General features: G+C 39.9%; 1 protein-coding gene across 3 annotated transcripts in view; it reads right to left on the bottom strand.

Annotated features, from left to right (window-relative positions):
* LOC306832082 (homeobox protein PKNOX2-like) overlaps positions 1-17,880 on the bottom strand; it is a 107,616-nt gene that overhangs the window by 52,481 nt on the left and 37,255 nt on the right. The gene's annotated exons all lie outside the window — the stretch shown is intronic.

Genomic DNA, 17,880 nt, shown 5'->3' with positions numbered 1-17,880 from the left:
TTTTTAGGCCATATGCCCCCACTCTCGTATAATGGCAGAGTTTTATCACAGAAAAACAACTGAAGGAAAAATAACAGACTTTCCAAACCAAATCAAAAATTTTCTCTGGTCTACTGTGTACAATACAACACCGATTGGAAAGATTAATAGATCGCAACCCATTCAACTTTGGACTACATACTTTGGCGGGTTCTCATTTGGCTAAGGGACAGCGGAGGAATAGCCAAAGTGAAGTGTTGTGTTGGTTTGAGAGACTGGTGCTAAAATGCTACATTAACTGGGCATCTTGCAATTATACCAGTAGGTAACAGAGATGTATCCAAGTTTAGATATATAAAAAACCCTTTTAGGACTTTTCCACAGCAACTGGAAGTGAAAAGAAAATGGAACAAAAAAAAGGGCTTCAGAATAGTACCAAGAGATCCTTCAATCCTTTGGTGCACTGAGCCCGATTTCATGAAGTGACAACATCTTCCAGCCCACGTGATTAACGGCTGACAAAATGACTCAAATTTTTACAAACCAGTTTAGACAAGTAATAAATGAAAGTTTACTGTGTAGTTAAAGGAGTCGAGGAAGACAGAAGCAAAGAAAATGAAACCACAAGTGACTTGGGAGGAGTACACAAAGTCAAACACTTTCTTTTGAGGCACAAAAAAAAATGCTATCTGGCATGTTTTTTATGGGAGAATAACTCTCTCCAGCGATCAAAAACACAAAACTGCAGGTGCATCAACAACAACCCCCCTGAGGAGAGTGTTTGACAAACCAGAGCTGCAGCTTGTGAGCCAGATCCAGGTCTGTTCTGAGGTACTAAAGCTTCACATACACTCTCTTTCTCTTTCTCTGTCTCTGTCTCTGCTAAAGGGACATCTGGAGCGCATTACGGCACTAAGGACATCGGATCTCCCCCTGAGCGCCTGACTGGATGGGTGGCCCGCTGCGGCCCCCTTTCAGCAGCAGGACCGGGCTCTACCTGATTGATGGAGGGAGCCCCACACCAACACTTAACACTCACACACACTGACAAAGCCCACACGCCTCACATACACCGTGGACTATTGACACACTGCTGCTGCTGCTAACACAGATTAGCATGGACACATGTACTTCCACCTTTCACAGAACATACTTTGACCCATTAATCATACATGTTGTGTTTAATATGTAATGTGTTAAATATTCCTGCAACATGTCCTCACGTACGCATAGTGGAATTAGATTTGGCCTGTTGAAATACGTTTTGGTTTCATTCTAACAAAGTGACATATGGAAGTAATTAAGGCACTTGTACAACTTTGTGGTTCATAGACAAGAAGCATATTCTCTCTGCTTTACTTGACTGCAAATCAGCAAATATAACTATAACTAAACTGAGAGTCTGTTTAAGCAACAGCGCTGACTAAAACGAATGGTTCATACATTGAAAAATAATGTTTAAAAACGTCAGCGGACATTTTTTCTTAAAGCCAGTCTCTACTCTGTGTGGCATGGCTGATCAAATGTTTTTTGAAGAGGCATGTCTGTAAATTTAAAATTACTAAAAACTTTTTTTTTGTTTCCCTAACACTCTAAGCGCTAACTTTATTTAGTTTCACCTTCACCCCTGACCAAGCCTGGGCCTTTGTATACCTTCAGGCTTTGCCGTTGTGTACTTGCCCAGCTTTTGAAATAAGCTACAAACAAATGCAGATTTCTGGCCACATGTCAATGTCAACGGAGCTCTGTGTGTTCGGTTCATCACAGGGATCTCTGTCAAGTCAAAACTGTTCTCAATTTAAGCATGAACAGCCATGAAAAAGCATAAACAGAGTCTCAGTGACATCACCCAATGACGCTGGAGAGGTGTTATTGCATTAAGCCATATCATGGCAGTCACCATATTGGTAATGGTGACTCAACCTGACTTTTAATCAATCGAGAAACAGGCAAAGAGGTGACGCTGAGGGGGGATATTAGCCTCCTGGTAAACAACTCAGCCACGATTCCAACAAACAATAGAGATACAGGACTATGATGTGTTTATATTAAATATCTGTAGGTATTTCCTGCATCTTAAAGGAGCAACATGTAACTCTGACTCCTAGTGTTAAAAATGGGTACTGCAGTCTAAATTCACTGAAGAGGCCGTCTCTGTGTTGATGTGCATGCAGGTTGTCATGTTGTGGACACTAAAGCTTTGTTATAAAACCAGCTCTGCATCAGTCAATGTTTTCAAAATCACCTCCTTAGGGCTAACCCTAACCCATATTTAGCCTAGTTTGACCTCTTTTGAACCTTGATGAGATTATTTGAAATATGCAGAGGCTTTTCAGGTCAGGGAGAATCATTCATATCTGAATCAGTACGCTTGCCCTTCCATCACAGCAACACCTGTTTGTTTGCCATTTGCCTCGCAAACGGAGTGGCGTCCAACAGCCATGTGTGGGTATATGTTAAACAGCCTCCCTTTTCTGGTCAAAACCAAAACAAATACACTTAGAGGAAGGACTTACTGGCTGCTGCCCTGTTGTCAGAGAAGCCAGTGCTGCGACATAGTATGTTTCCTTTATAACTGATTGTCACAGTAAGGTCATCGTATGGTTTAATTCAGTAGATATCTTACATATTGGTCCTTTCATTAAAAAATAAATCAAAGCTCAGAATTTTCTCAGATTGTACTTTGTCATTATTGCACAAAATACATTTCTTAAGATTTTTCAGATTTTGTTTCAGGAGACGCTCCAAAGCGATGAGGAAACACAAACTTTTTCAAAGGAGGCAAGTTCAAAGCACCTCCTGATTTCCAGTAAATTGCTTCGCCTGATTTGCCATTTCAAATAAATTGCAGCGTCTGCCAAAATTTGCAATTCACAGGAAGTCGTCCCCTCAGCCGCACTGAGGAAGTTAATCCATATTTCACGTTTGAATATAAGATGGAAGCAGACAGAAAGGGAAGATAGGTAACTCTTTGCCAGGGGATGAGGAGCGAAAGGGGAGGGGTGGGGGTGGGGGGGGGGGGTTGTGTGGCAGTAGAAGCTGTGGGAGTGTAGAAAAGGCGAGAGAATGGGAAGAAACAGGCGCCATTTAGAGTAAATGGCATCCAAAAACCCTCTCCAATTATCTTTGCCTGCCATGCCAGTGAGACTGACTTAATTAAAACGACTTGAGAGGGAGGGGGGGGAGGAAGGAGCTGCCAGTGATTGAGGGGGCAGGCGGGCGACGTATCTGCACCGAAACACAAAGCTCAGGCATCGCGCAGGCTGTCCACCACTCTGCCTTTTCAATTCGCCACTTCAAAAGAGAAGAAAGAAATAATAATAAAAAAGAGAGGGGGCTCTCACCATTTGCAGCCACGTAATTGTGCTATTTAAATCCGACATTCTTTATCATAGTTGAAATACTGGTTGGGGGGGAAAGGAATGTATAAAACAGGATAATAAAATGGCTATTTTTTTGTTCTTGTTTGTCCCCCTGCACCCCCCCTCGAATAATCCTTTTGCCTTTTTTCTGAGAAAAAGCTCTGACAGTGACCTTTTCGCATGAGGTCTGTTTCTATGGAAACCACGTCCAGCCCCTCTGTGTTTGGTGTTTTCCTGTCATCGAGCAGCCAAAACTGGACTACTTGTGACTAAGAGGAAGCATGTTAAACATTTAAAGATTTTCTGTGTGTATTTTTATTTATTTTTTTTTGCATGTGTTCACTGGAGTGTGTACGCAGGCCTGAAAAGAAGCAGAAAGTATCGAGTGCAGTTTGAGACATGAAACCAGCTGAAAAGTTGGCCTTCTGGGCAGGATTTTATCGTTCTTGACCAATGCACACGAGAGAAACACAAAAAGTACAGTAGCTCTAATGTGATTATGCTTGCTAGAGGAATGTCATATATGAGATCATTTAATTCATAGCCTGGTGATTAACAATGTTCTACCATCTCCAGGTCACAAAGAGAGAGTAAAATGAACAGAATCCTCTTGATCCACTTCTGTTGCATTTCTTCGTCCTCCGTGCAGCCAGTGAAAGGATGTAAAGTGTCTGTTCTCTAACATGGGGAACCAACGTGAAATTAAAGGTTGTGTTTTGTGTTCTCAGTTTTGTTTTGTTTGTCACGGCTGTTAGAGCAGTTGAGGACTCCACGGGTCAAAAGTATAGCGTGACATAGTAAGTAAAGATAAACGGAGAAAATTGTTCACTTCTAACTGCCAGGATCTGTAGGCGTCCCACACACGAAAGTTCCAAAAAATGTGGAAGTCAGACAAGGGACTGCACAGTATTTGCTCAATTTTAGAATGAAACAAAATACACAGACTCCCGATTGCTTATCATTTCACTTCGATATTATGTCAAAACACACCTAATTAGGGGCGCCGTTAGCCTGGTGGTTATTGCACGCTCCATTATGAACAGAGGCTGTGTTTGGATCCAAACTGTGGCTCCTTTCCCAAATGTTGCTCCCCAATTTCTGACACTATCCACTGTCCCCTTCTTGAAATGAAGACCAAAAAATGCCCAAACATAAAAAACACACCTAATCAACAACAAATCAACCCCAGAAATAGGCCAACACAATAATTCTGAATCTATCCAATCTACAAAGCATCTGCATTTTCCTAATCAGCTCCACGAGCATAAACATGGTAATGGATAAACACTGGAGGTGCTTTTAAAAGGGAGAGGGGTTAAAAAGCAGGAACATTTCGAGACCAATGCTGGGCTGGCTAAACACTGAAGCTTCTGTGTCCATGAAATGGGAACCTGTGTTTACATTAGTCTGGAGAGGATGTGGGAAGACAGTGCTTTTTCATGTTTTGAATTTAGATTGCAGTACCAATTTTAAACACTAAGTGTCAGATGTTGATATTGCTCAAGGAGTAAAATGTAAGTCTGACACGTAGCATCCAAAACGACCACGTGGAAGTGGCTTAAAACCTCCTTTTTCTCTGGCTCAAACGAATACAGCTCAGTCTGCATCGAAATCAAAAGTTAGCAGGAGCACATATGCTGCACAGAGAAGCCACATCAACTTAATTTCTGATGAATAAGTAATCATTTTATCATCTGAGTGAGTAGATATCGTACATATTCAACCTTTAACATTGTAGCAGACTATGCTTGGATTAGCATTCGATAAAGTTAACAATAATAATGTTATGGTTCATAAAGTATCAAACATATAAGCTTTCTCACATGCAGCATTATCAGCCTTTATCCACATCATTGTACTAATGGAGGTTTAAATCAACCATGAAGTGCATCCAGGTTTGCACTGTGTTAATGATGTTTGAAATATGTGCATACATTTACATCTGAATGTGAGTGTAAAGCTTATTTAGATCCCAAATGTTTGACCCTCCAAATAGTTGTATATCTCTGTGTTTTATAAAAACATGGAGGGACATTGAAATTTAGTCAGCAAACAGCCCTTCTAAATAAACACACACACACACACACACACAACTTCACACTCACAAACACACACACACTGCTCTCACACCTTTATGAGCCAACACACAGTCCGTGCTCATGTGTCACAGCTGACAACTGTTACTGTGCTTTTGTCTTGCGAGCTTATTGTCGGAGACAGCACAGTGTTTCTCACGTAAGACGACACAAACTCAAATGTGTCTGCACAGACGGTTTGTGGGCGCTCTAATTTGAAGTTTACAGTAGGTGTGAGAATACACTGTATAGGATAATAACCACGGCTGAGCCAGCACTGTAGCTCTATACATCGACTGTAATGAGAAGGCAAAGGCAAACTGGAGCTAAATCAAAGTAGAAAAATAAACATAACAACTGTGATTCAAACTTTGAAATGACCTTTTGCTGCATTTGTGCCAAAGTAGATATATTTTAGCTCTCTGGAAAACACACACATTTTCTGAAGAGGAAAAAAAATAAAATCTCAGTAGGAATGCAGCATCTTGGTCAATTGCCCAAAGCGAAGAGCCACAATCTATAATCAACTCTCTAGACATTATGGACCATGTCCTTGAACTATTTAATGAATTACTGTTAAAGTCAGGAACAAAGTCCCTCGACGAGGAGACAAATTAATCCAACAGAGAAACAAACAAGGTTCAAAAGCAAAGATGTCCCCTTTTAAAAAGTGAACTTCCTTTTAACATCACTCAAAGTACTTTCATTACATTTTATTTGAATATTTAGGTCAATCGTCTATGTGAGCTGCATTACAGATTATTTTCTGTAGTATTTCTAATGACTTAATCAGTAGACACAAACAAAGACATGCTAATTATTCACTCAAACAAAGCAAGTAAAATATAAGTTGTTCTGAATCTAATAATACCAAGCTTTTGATTTTACTTCATATCGCTTTATGAGGTTGTGCCATTTCTGTAACATAACGTCATTTTAGTTTAAATTCACAAGGAAGGCAGGTTTTCTCGATTTTTCACAACAACAACAAAGCATGTCAATAGACATCGTTGTTGCATATCTTCTTACAGCAACTTTTAAATTAGATGGGTTGTAAGTGAGAATGTGAAGGTAGCCATACAAATTGGTGGCAAGGCATACACATCAAACGCGCACTCTTGAAAAGGTTTTCTTGAGTTGATTAAATATTTATTTGTGTTACTTATGGCGTAAACTTCTCCCTGTGAGAATGTGTGAAGGGGAAGACGCTGAGTAATTCCAAAATGACAGAAGATGGTGTCAAAGTTCAGCCCTTAAATGGCAGGCTTTAGTTTGCTTTATATTTAAAAAATGTCACTGGTTGCATTTTATAATCATCATCATACCCGCCCACTCACCAGTGGTTAATTTTCGTTAAAGGTCCAATATGCAAGAACTCTACTTAAATCATAAACTGACCTTACTTTATCATCAGACATTTAGGAAACATTTTATGCTGAATTACAGGCTTCGCTGACACCAATGCAGCAGCCAGCATGTCCTCCTTCTTAGTTTCCTGAATGGCTTGTTTATGTTTTTACTAGAGACGGTATATACAGTGTTAAGGCAACCCCACAGAGCTGTTTTGGATCCCCCTCAGTTTGCCAGGTAAATGGCAAACTGGCAGGTGTTGCAACAACAGAAATGGGCAAGAAACTGGTTCAGATATAACTGAATCTCCCCAACCTCTGCATATTCAAACTTACATAAATATTAGAGATGTGTTTGAAAAACTTCTGGAGACAGGTTAGTCAGCAAAAAGGTTTCAGGACTGATTCAGAGCTGGTTTAATACGGAAGCTTCCGTGTCTGCAACACAGCAACCTGTGTGCGACTCAAGGGAGGAGGGGAATTTGGACTGCACTAATAATATAATAATAATAATAATAATAATAATAATAATAATATTACCTGTTGCATTCACACAGAAGTCTGACAGGAGTTTAGTGTTAAAAAGTTGATCTGTTTGTTTCCACACATGCAGCTCACCCTGAAAACACTAAGAGTTTTGAGTATAAGAAAAAATACCTTAAAAGATAATTTTTTTTCTGAATATAGGAAGAAAAAAAACATGTTTTCTTCTTTTAACAAACATTTTTAATCTGTCAAAAAACATCAGTTTTCCATCAAGTATGTAATTTTCATTAGACACTAAGTTTAGGGTCCGAAGGTTGAAGAGAGTCTTGGTGTGTGTGCGTGTGTGTGTGTGTGTGTGTGTGTGTGTGTGTGTGTGACAGAGGAAGAAGGGTTGACTTAGCGACTGTTATTTTGATGGGGATGAAGCCAAGTATCTCCACATATCCACTTTCTCCTATTCATCCTGTCCTCCCAGTTTTTTTCCACTCTCCAGAGCCCTTCGTCTCCGCTCCTCTTCATCACCCTTGTCTTTTTTCTCATCCTCAACATTACTCCCTCTTCTTTCTTTCCTAAACTCACGTTCTCCTCCTTGCACTGATCTCCTCCCCCTCTTTTATTTCCCCTTCCTTCTCCACGTCTTGCCTGCTTGGGGAGCTTGACATTCCCCTGTGTTGAGCTTAGAGACGAGTTAGAGAAGAAGAGGGAGAGACAGAATATTAATTGTCTCACATCTGGTTGTTTGTTGGTTTTAAAAGGAAGAAATGATATGTTGTGCATTGCTTTGGTCACAACACATATTGTCTTTGCTGAACAGTCAGTGCCAACAGAGTCTGAAATGAAAGAGATCCAGATAAAGTGAAGATCGACTGTTTACCCTTAACCCCCAGTATACTCTGCTTCTCCCTGCCCAGATTCTTTCCTCACACACATATACAGTGCACACACACACACACACACACACACACACACCACAGTCTCAGCTCCAGTTGCCAGGGAGACCGCCATACCAGGGCTCTGACCCAGGAGGTTTGGGACTGTTTTTCAGCCCCCCTCCCCCCCCCCCCCCCCCACAAGCAGGAGAAATGGCAGCTGTAGGACAGCTGTTTCTACCAGGCCGAGCCTCAAACCACAACCATCATCCCACTGCCAGAGCAGCCCGGACGGCATTTTAAGGGGACAAAAACAGCCCGCAGCCAGAACCATTACACACATCTGCCTTGCTTCAATTCTCCGGAAAAGTCTGTGTGAAGAAGAGAAAGGCAGAATCTGTAAAGTTAAGTGAAAAACTGACTGAGTGTATAGTGTTTTTCCGTATGATTTAAGCTTCAAATCGGTTAATTGGCTGCTTTTATTTCTTCTGTGTGAAGTAGTTTGCTAGATTTGAGTACTTTGTTAGCTTTAGCAACCACACATAACCCTAACTTATGTGGCATCAGAGCACAGCTAAAAACTTCAAGGGAACAAAATCCTCTCCAATATTTTTTCTCGTTTCACCACTTTTCTGCTCCTGGAGCTGAAGGGCACACTCTTACTAGCAAAGTTGTCCCGTACCGTGCTAAAGCACGATTGCCCCCCTCCCCATTCCGTTGCTGGCCTGCACTGACTCTGCTCCAGGACGAACCGGGCCTCAGCACGGTTACCGCTTGTACATAATGTTGTAATACTGCACATGCATGGATTTGCTTAGTTTTCAAGAGAGGTGGACTTCACAATAATAAACCTTTTTTTTTTTTTTACTTGAGAGGAAGAAAAAAAAAAGGGATGTGCTTTCAGGTCCGCATCTGCACATTATACAACAACATCAATACAGAGAACATGACAGCTACTTTACTGACTTTGAGGCTTTTTTGAGTCGTTTTGGTCAGATACTCCAAGACTTCTCCACAGTGAAGGTGGTCCACGTGGTGTACATGCATGCTTTTGCTCGTGCATGAAAGGTTTCCGGGTCCAAGGAAGTGGAGCATGCTTGAGCATGGATCTGAGCACTCACATCAGACAAACTGGACTTTAGGGGTGAAGCATGCTTTAGCATGGTACAGATTGCTTAGTGTGAGTGTACCATTAGACATTGCTCTAAGGTCTTATCAGTAGGTTAGAATCAGTTATATCTGAACCTGTTTGCTTTCCCACTTCCATCACTACACCACCTGTTGCTGTGCCATTTAGCAAACCCAGGTGCATCCAACATGGTCTTGTGGGGGTGCTTTAAAACTGCCACCCTTCTCTCGTCAAAACAAATAAAGACCATCCAGGACCGATACAGGACTTAGCGGCTGCTGCATTGTTGTCAGAGAAGCCAGCACTTTACCAGACCATGTTTCCTTCATGTCTCTAACAGATAGTAAGGTCATTTTATGATTTATCTTAGTAGATATCTTACATTCAAATAATTTAATTTACAAATTAGTTGCAGGTTCAGACCATTTTAGTCAGCGGATTTTAAAACTCATTTAATTTACATACCTACAACTGATTTGTTTGAACCCTAAATACATCAGCCCCGTTATATTTCTCCTCATTCCCCGTCATTTCTCAAAAGACAATAGTTGTAGCTCGCTGCCCACAGCAGACATGAGCCTGTAGATAATTGGCCTAATTTTCAGCCAGTAAGATGCTTCCTAGTTGTTTATATCACTGAATTTCCCTTGACACTCACTCTGTGGTTCCTATTTGCATCTTGTTCCCAAAAGCAATAATTACCTCCCATTTGGCCTCACAGTGGAGAAGTGTCCATGCAGAGCTCTGAACTTTTCTACTGACAAAGACATTTTTAAATGAAAGGACACTTAGTAATTGTCAGTCAGTAGGAGCTCTAATAGCCTTGTAGTTACAAGAAGTTTTGTAAAATTTTGTAAAAACATTCAGAGTTTTAGCCTTGGTTGGGTTTGCATTGTGATACTCATAATTGTGAGAAGTGTAAAAAGCTAAGCATTACTGACACAATAAGGACACAGTGATGTTACAAGTGTTTAAAAAGTTCCAACATTACACATAATGGGTGCTTGCACACTTACACAAAGCTCAGAAAAAACTTTCCAGGGTGCTTGCATGTGTGACCACAAACTGCATATTTTTTTCATTCTGGCCTTTCTATGGATTTTTTTTTCTACCAGCCCCTTGTAAATTTTCTGGTTCAGATCAGGGTGAGCTGATGTGAAAATGCAGCAAGAAACTTTTGACTTGATTTTTTGGTTGTTTATTTTTCCAATGCACGACCTGGAATTATTTCCATGTAATGTTAAAGCTTAGTAAAAAAACAGATGACACACATTAAACTGTAACGGACCGATTATTTCATACGCTCCCTTAAACAAGGCAGCAGCAACATAGCGAGCAGAAGAGTCAGTGTTGCAGTAGTAGTTCATCCACTTTACAGTAGCCATTACCGTACTGACTCCATAATGCTGCTCCTCATAGGTGAACACATTGGTTTATACGCCGTGTAATAGAATTTGGCAGACTCATCATCTGCACAAGCCAAAGAGGCCATCGAGCTGCGACTGACGGCGGACAAAGCGTGCCAGACTGAAGACGCTGCTGAGACTGAATGTGAAGAGCTGATCCTGTGACTGCAGAGCACACAATTTAACTGTTCAACAATGAAGGGACAACACGGTGGAGATTTGACGTTAAATTCATTTAAAGGGCGGATGGATCAGTGAGACGTCATTACAGATGTGGAGAGTGAGTTTAGTGGTTTGTATTGTGCACTTTGTTAACATGAATGTAGTGAACAGTTTGTAACATTTGAAAATACAAATTATATATGCACTCAGTTTTGAAGCACTCACACAAAGAATGTACATGGTGTAGTGTACGTGGGCTTAGAACAGAAAGAGGGTTTGGTTTATTGATTTTCGTTTGAAAATTATGAGAATAAAGCCAAAATGTTGAGAGGAAAAGAAGTCTCCTTTAGTATTCAAATACCAGCCTTCATGTTGTTGTTGGCTTGTTTGTTTACTTTCAAAAAAACTTCAACAAAAGTGTTTAAATTCAATGCTCGACTTTAGTGAAATGCATAGTATGTAAATTGCACCAACAGGGGGCTCTCAATCAAGACAATAAGAAAAGATGACATTGAGGCTGGAGGGAATCATGGGAGTGATTCTCTATGCTAGTCCCTCCTCTACTCCCAATGAAAACTAGTGCTAGATTAAATACAAACAGACGAAACCGACCTGAGGAATTGAATATGCTTACCGACGATGTAGCCAAGTATAGTCACCATGATGTTTTTTTTGTTTTGTTTTGTTTTGTTTTTTTAATCACAGTTGCACAAACAGCAACAGTAGGGCAACTATCAGTAGCAGTTACTGCTTTCTCATGTAGCAGTCTTTGAGGTAACACCCGATGTTTCCACGGCAACGATAAATATGTTATGCTTGTCATAATGGCTCTGTCATGGCTGCCACCTGGAAAAGACATGTCCAAGACCAACTATAAAATAAAGGATTTCTGTGGCTTTGATAACTGAGATATATGAATACATCATGTAGGTTTAATCCATTTTTTATTAATTTAGATATTTAGTGATATTTAGACATATAGTGTAAAAAATAATACGCATTACTCCTTTAAGTTGTCAACAAATTAAAAAAAGAATCAAGGCACATTTTGACATTTTAATCTCTAAAAAAAAATGTTTTCTTAACTTTGTTCTTCAAGAACATACTGTAATGACAAACAAAAATAATCCACCTTAGATTTGTGTGTCTGAAACCTGGTCACAGCACTTTTCTTCAGCCTTTTTAAAATCTAAACTAAAAACTAGAAAAGGAATTTCTTGCAAAAAAACAAAGAAAAATCTTACAGCACTTGTCTTCCAATTTAGGCCGTGTTATCTCATTATCTCTTTGTCCATTTGTCTGCTTGGATCCACATATCAGAAAGAACAGACATTTTGTAGTAATTAGAGCAGAATGTATCACCAGACAACAACACGAACAGATTTAACAGCTCTGAATTACATGATGACCTATACTGGGGCCTGTGGTGGCGTTGGTAGTCCTATAACCTCGCTGCAGATCCACAGTCTGTATTATTTCCTCGCTTTTATAACGTCCTGTTCTGTCTCAGACATGTTTTTTTGCATCAATCTGTGTTTTCACCCTCCTTAGCCTCCCCTCTGTCTAAATGAGGTGTGAAAACTGTGGGAGGATTTTGGACTGGACTGTCCACTTTCTCCTGAAATATAAATTGCATACACATTCATTGCTGTTCCTTTGCCAAACATGAAATAGTTCCCTTTGAATTGGCTTCCAAGAGCATGAGACACATAAAAATAACTGCTTTTAGCCAGAGGAATTATGCACATCTATCCGTTATCGCTGTCTGTTTTCACAGTGAGAGTCTGTCAGTATGTCTTCTCTCATAATTGTCTGTTAGAAGAATAACCTGTCCTTTTTTTTAGGCAGAAAAAGAGTTTGAATCGTGGTGATTTGGCTCTCCCCCTCCATCTGTTTTGTTTTCCTTCCATCTCCCTCTTTTTGATGAGCTGGGTCTTCAGTCCCCCTTATAAAATCCCATTAGCTCTTAATGAAGTCGGGCTCCTAGCCTCTCGGCCTCACCTCATTTAGCACGATTGTCTGGCGGCCATTAGCATGGAGGCAATTACAGCCACACGACAAGAGTAATTGGAAATGCCGACAGGGACCCTGAGAAATGGGAATAAATAAATATAAAAAAAATATTCAAACTAATAAGCTTCCATTCAGATGGCGGGAGGGAGCCGCATGTGTCTAAGTTAAATCAACATAATTACAATTAGGGTTGGCGGGGTAAAGAGGCTGGGTGAGGCAGAAATGGATCTGCATAGATTGGAGGATGACGGTTAAGCGTAGAGGTACGGAGAGAGATGTGGGATCAAACAGTGAGGCCAATAATGAAGAGCATAACGTGACCCAAAATTCATGTTACACAGAGGTCAGAGAGAGTGCGCCTTCCAATCTTCTCTGATTAAGTGTAGCTTTTACATCCAGAATCCAAAATAGAGCGTCAAATCATTAATTAACTCAGAAAATGCTGCAAATCCAAGGTCAGAAAGCCGGCCTTGTGCCAGATGATCTGCTGAAGATACAGCTGCTTTCACTTTGAGGGTTACCATTCTTGAAATCAAAGTGAGGAGATTTTTAGCTGGTTGAGAAACATGCTGAAATGAATACCGATGCCTCTTTTTCACCTATAAAGCAAACAACCCATACTATAAGAACTACAATTTCTATATTGTTGTTTTTATTAGCTGTAGCTGCTGTCACTGGGTTGATGTCAGACGAAGAAACGAACAGATGGATCAGGATGTATATCTCACTGTGCTTGATGCCAACACTTATACTCGAAAAAAGCCATGAAATGGCTTTCAGATTTTACATCGCTGTTTTGCTTCTATGTTGTTCCCTGTGTTGTTCGTCCATTCTCCTCTTCTGTGGTCTCCATCTCTGTCGAGGTGAAGCTACTGATTACTGAATGAGGCGCACCTGGCCTCAGTGCTTAAAAAACCCAGTGCTGGCTTCAGGAGGAGACAGACGAACAAAAGTATCTGTGTGAACAAGAAACACTTTGTAGCATTCATCTCCATGGTAATGAACACGGCAGCTAACATTTAAGGTAAATCAGAAAATTGGATTGGTGTTGGATGTTGCAAATAGATTTTTGGACAATGTGGACGTCACTGGAGAGGACTTGGATAAAACTCTGAGGTAAAGACTGGTGCAAACCGAGACAAGTGTGTTCTGGGTTGTAGCACAGTGCAGTATTGAAAGGTTGCACTTTGGGTGGACTCTATTTGTTTTGGGGTTTTTTGTTGTTGTTGCTCTGTACAGTATGTAGCTAATCATATCAAGAAGGTGGTTGTTGTAAAGCCCATAGGGACACCCTTATGGTGGGGTGTAACAAATGGGGGCTCACCCGTCTTAGTTGAGTTTGGGAGCCTTCACTTTTGTAGTTCTTGCTACAATTGTTTTGGACAGGGGCAAACGCGTACAGTGCAATTTATAACAAGTATTGAGACACTACTTTTGTCATGGTTTGGTTTTGTATGTTATATTTCAGGGTTTTGAGTTTAGTTTTATTTATTTCCTAGTGTTACTTTGTCTCCTCATGTCCTTTTATGTTGTCTTTAATATGGTCGCCTGTTTTCATTGTGTTAATATTTCCTAGTTTAGTCTTTAGTATTTCCTGAGTTTTAAGTTGTATTCTAGTCTTCAGTGTTTCCTGTGTTTCTTTGCGTCTTTGTGTCCCTCTCTGTTGTCTGTAATATTGTTTCCTGTTTTACTTGTGTGAATGGTTCCTGTTTAGTTTTTAGTGTTTCCAGTTTTATTTTGTAATGTCTTCTCCCCGTGCTTCTGTGTTTTCTTACGTCCTTTAGTTCCTTGTGTTTCTTCAGCGTTCCATGTTTTACCTTGTAGTTCTCAGTATTGTCTGGTTTCCTGCCTCTGTGTTTTCCCTCCTGTCTTGATTACCCTGATTGTCCTCACCTGTCTGATTAGTCTCACCTGTGTCCGTTTACCTCACGTCTATTTAGTCTCTGTCTCTGTTACCCTCTGTGTCTGTTCATTGTCTTTTGTGGTTGTGTGATCTGAGCCTTTGGCGTTTTGTCTCCTTGCTTCTTCAGATTACTTTGTTTCTGCTCTGCTTGATTTAGGATGTTTTGGATTTATTATTTTAAAAAGTTTTTGTTTTTTGCCTTTTGTTTAATATTTTGTTTTCTGCACTTGGGTCCTCCTCCTTGTTTTTCTACCCGTCAAACACTGTGTGACAACTTTAAGTAGGTAGTGTAGTACAGATGAGTTCATGATAGGGTCCTCTCGACAAACTCCCTAAAAAAGGAACAGTGAATGAGTTTGGGATTTTGGATCCAGCTTGTGATAAATGTGGCAATTTAAAGGCAGCAGGACATTTCCTTTTGTGACAGTGTACCACTGACACATAAACAGGAAGAGTTCAACAGAGCTATGATGCAAAGTTTTGTCCATGAAGGGAGCCAACAGACAAATTAAAGCTCCTCACGGTAGCTTTATTGGATTAATGTGTTCGGCACTTACACGATGCTTCTGAACACATTGACAATATTCACCATTTGATATGTCTGTATTATTTACTGTTTTTCTGGGACAGTGATACTGTAAATGTGACAAGTAAAAAAGTCCACGGCCTGTATTGTTCAAATGTTGGATTGTATAGAAAAAGGAAACAAATGTTGATCGAGAGTAATTCCATCTTAACATGTTTAAAACAGTCAAGATCAAGTAGAATGTTTCATAAATTTGATTTACCTCATTGTTAAAATAAAGAATTAGCCCCGTTCATCGATGATCTTCAAAGAAATTGGAGCCAGATTATCTGGGATTGACTGCTTTTGTCTTTGCACATACCAGGGGAACGCAGTGTTTTCATCATTCTTTGAAATGCTCTTGATGAGGAATCATCGCCACTCCCACATCACTCTCCTGATTATTTCTCCTCCTATTTCAGGAGTAACAGAATGACCATGGTGTAAAGCAAATGGCAGAACTTGTAAACGGCAGCCTTTTAATATGAAAAATGAGAGCTATCATTTTCTGATTTTCACGCGTCAGATATGCTGAAATGACTCAGCTAACAACATGAACATCTGGACATGATCACAACAGATAAAATACTCAGGCAGGCATTAATTTGTTGTGTCTCTCGTCTGCAAACATTCAGCCATAATCATCTATTTGAGCCAACCTGACAACAGCTTGCAGATCAAAGTTTGCTCCATGTTAACAGGAATACTGTGACATGTTCATTTTTATTAGCCATATACGCAGATTACGAGGAATATCTACTGTATTTTCAGAAAAAGGGCTCATGTTGGAACATTTTGTGCCTGTGCATGAATTCATCAAAATCTTTGTGTACAGCTACTAAGTCTCATAAAGTGTGAATGTTGCCATTAAAGTCATGCATTCAGAGGATGCATTTACGTTTTCCAGTTCTGTTTATCTTCTGTTTTTTTTATTTTTTTTTATTGCTTCATAATGAGTGACTTCAGCAGTGAAGTTGTCTGGAATAGTGCAGCTTCACAATACAATATAGACTGTGGCTTCTACACATTTTTTTTCTCTATATGTGCAAAACCAGAAGTAGGATTGTGGGGCTAAAAACCTGAGATTTTCAAATCTTTCTTATGATTCTTAAAACTTCAGATACACAATTGAAATTGCGACATTCCTACCATTTACTGACACAGAAGAGGCTGAGAGGGCTGCACAACTTGTTCAGCTGTTATGGTGGAGTTTATATGATATCTGTTACGGCCCATGTAATACCTGCATTAAAGAAAGTATTGTTCAACATCATGTTAATTAGCAGCAACTACCTTTATTTCGATCCTCAAATTTATTAACTTCTTAATACTAATACACACTTCCAGATGTCTTGATTTAACTTAATCTCCTGGAATAAGCACATAAGCCTGGCAGGGCTAAAATCACAATTGAGGAAACGTGCAACACAGCAAATGAAATTCTCTCCATGAGCAACACTAAATGAGTCCCTAAACACTTTACTGCCAGATTTCCACCTGCGTCCAATCTATAACAACACACTGTGTCTGTGTGATGAATTACAGCGGGTTATATGGTTGTGTTACCCCCCCAACAAGGAGGGGGTGTTTGTGTGCCAGTTCCTTTGTTCATTTTGTGTTGTTATTTAGCAGGATGTCTGGATGAAAAGTATGAAGCAGAGTCTTAATTATTCATTATTCTTCATTAAAACCCAATCAGTGTCTGGTTCAAAAATATTGGGCAAATGCAGCCAACATATGAATATGAAAGTATCAAAGGTAAGTGCACCACGGTGGGCTAAAGCAAGAGAAATCGAAACATACGTAGAATTCTGCAAACAGTAACAAATAAACAAATCACAAAAACTAATAGAGCAATAAACTATATAGAAGAATAGGAGGACAATGTCAAAACAAATACAAAGCCCTGAAAGGCTAAAGAAAAGGCCTGCATAGTCAGTGAAGAAGTCCTCCAGGCCTCTTGGGGGAGCCTTATCAAGCACTACAGTTTTCTAGATTCAAATTTAAATCTCCAGGTGTGTTACACTTGATTCCCCAATTAGTATTCTATTCCTCAAATGTATTTTTTGTTGTGGGTACAGGTGAGCTGATGTGCTGCATCGATTAGCAAGGCCAACAGCAACCAAATGGTGAAAGCAGTAATGTAACAATGAAAAGAAATCAGCTATCCGACATTTTATTTTAATTTTTTTGTTAGGGGGAGCTTTTCAATGCAACTATTTAGCGACAGGACAGGGGACAGAGTCAGGAATCAGGGAAAGACAGTAAAGGGAATTGCATGAGTAGAATCTGATTCTGATTTGGATGTGGGAAAGGAGCCATGTTGGAATTAAACCCAGGCTGCTTTCTTTCAGGACTATGGCCTTTGTACATACACGCCTTTTGGGGCACGCACACGAACCATTAGACTATATGTTTTTCCTTGTTTCCAAATGCTTTGTTCAAAACTGAACAAAAAAGAGTTTGACCAAAGAGGCTATAAAGAGCAGCAAACTACACCTAATGATTTGTGTATCAAATGAAAATTCATGTCACTTTGATGTTTTGTAAATCAAAATCAGACTATATGACACATTGCCTTT

The sequence above is a fragment of the Symphodus melops genome (assembly GCF_947650265.1).
Source record: "Symphodus melops genome assembly, chromosome: 11".
Taxonomy (NCBI): Eukaryota; Metazoa; Chordata; class Actinopteri; order Labriformes; family Labridae; genus Symphodus; species Symphodus melops.
The sequence above is the reverse complement of the archived record's forward strand: the minus strand, read 5'-3'. Positions and strand labels throughout refer to the sequence as shown.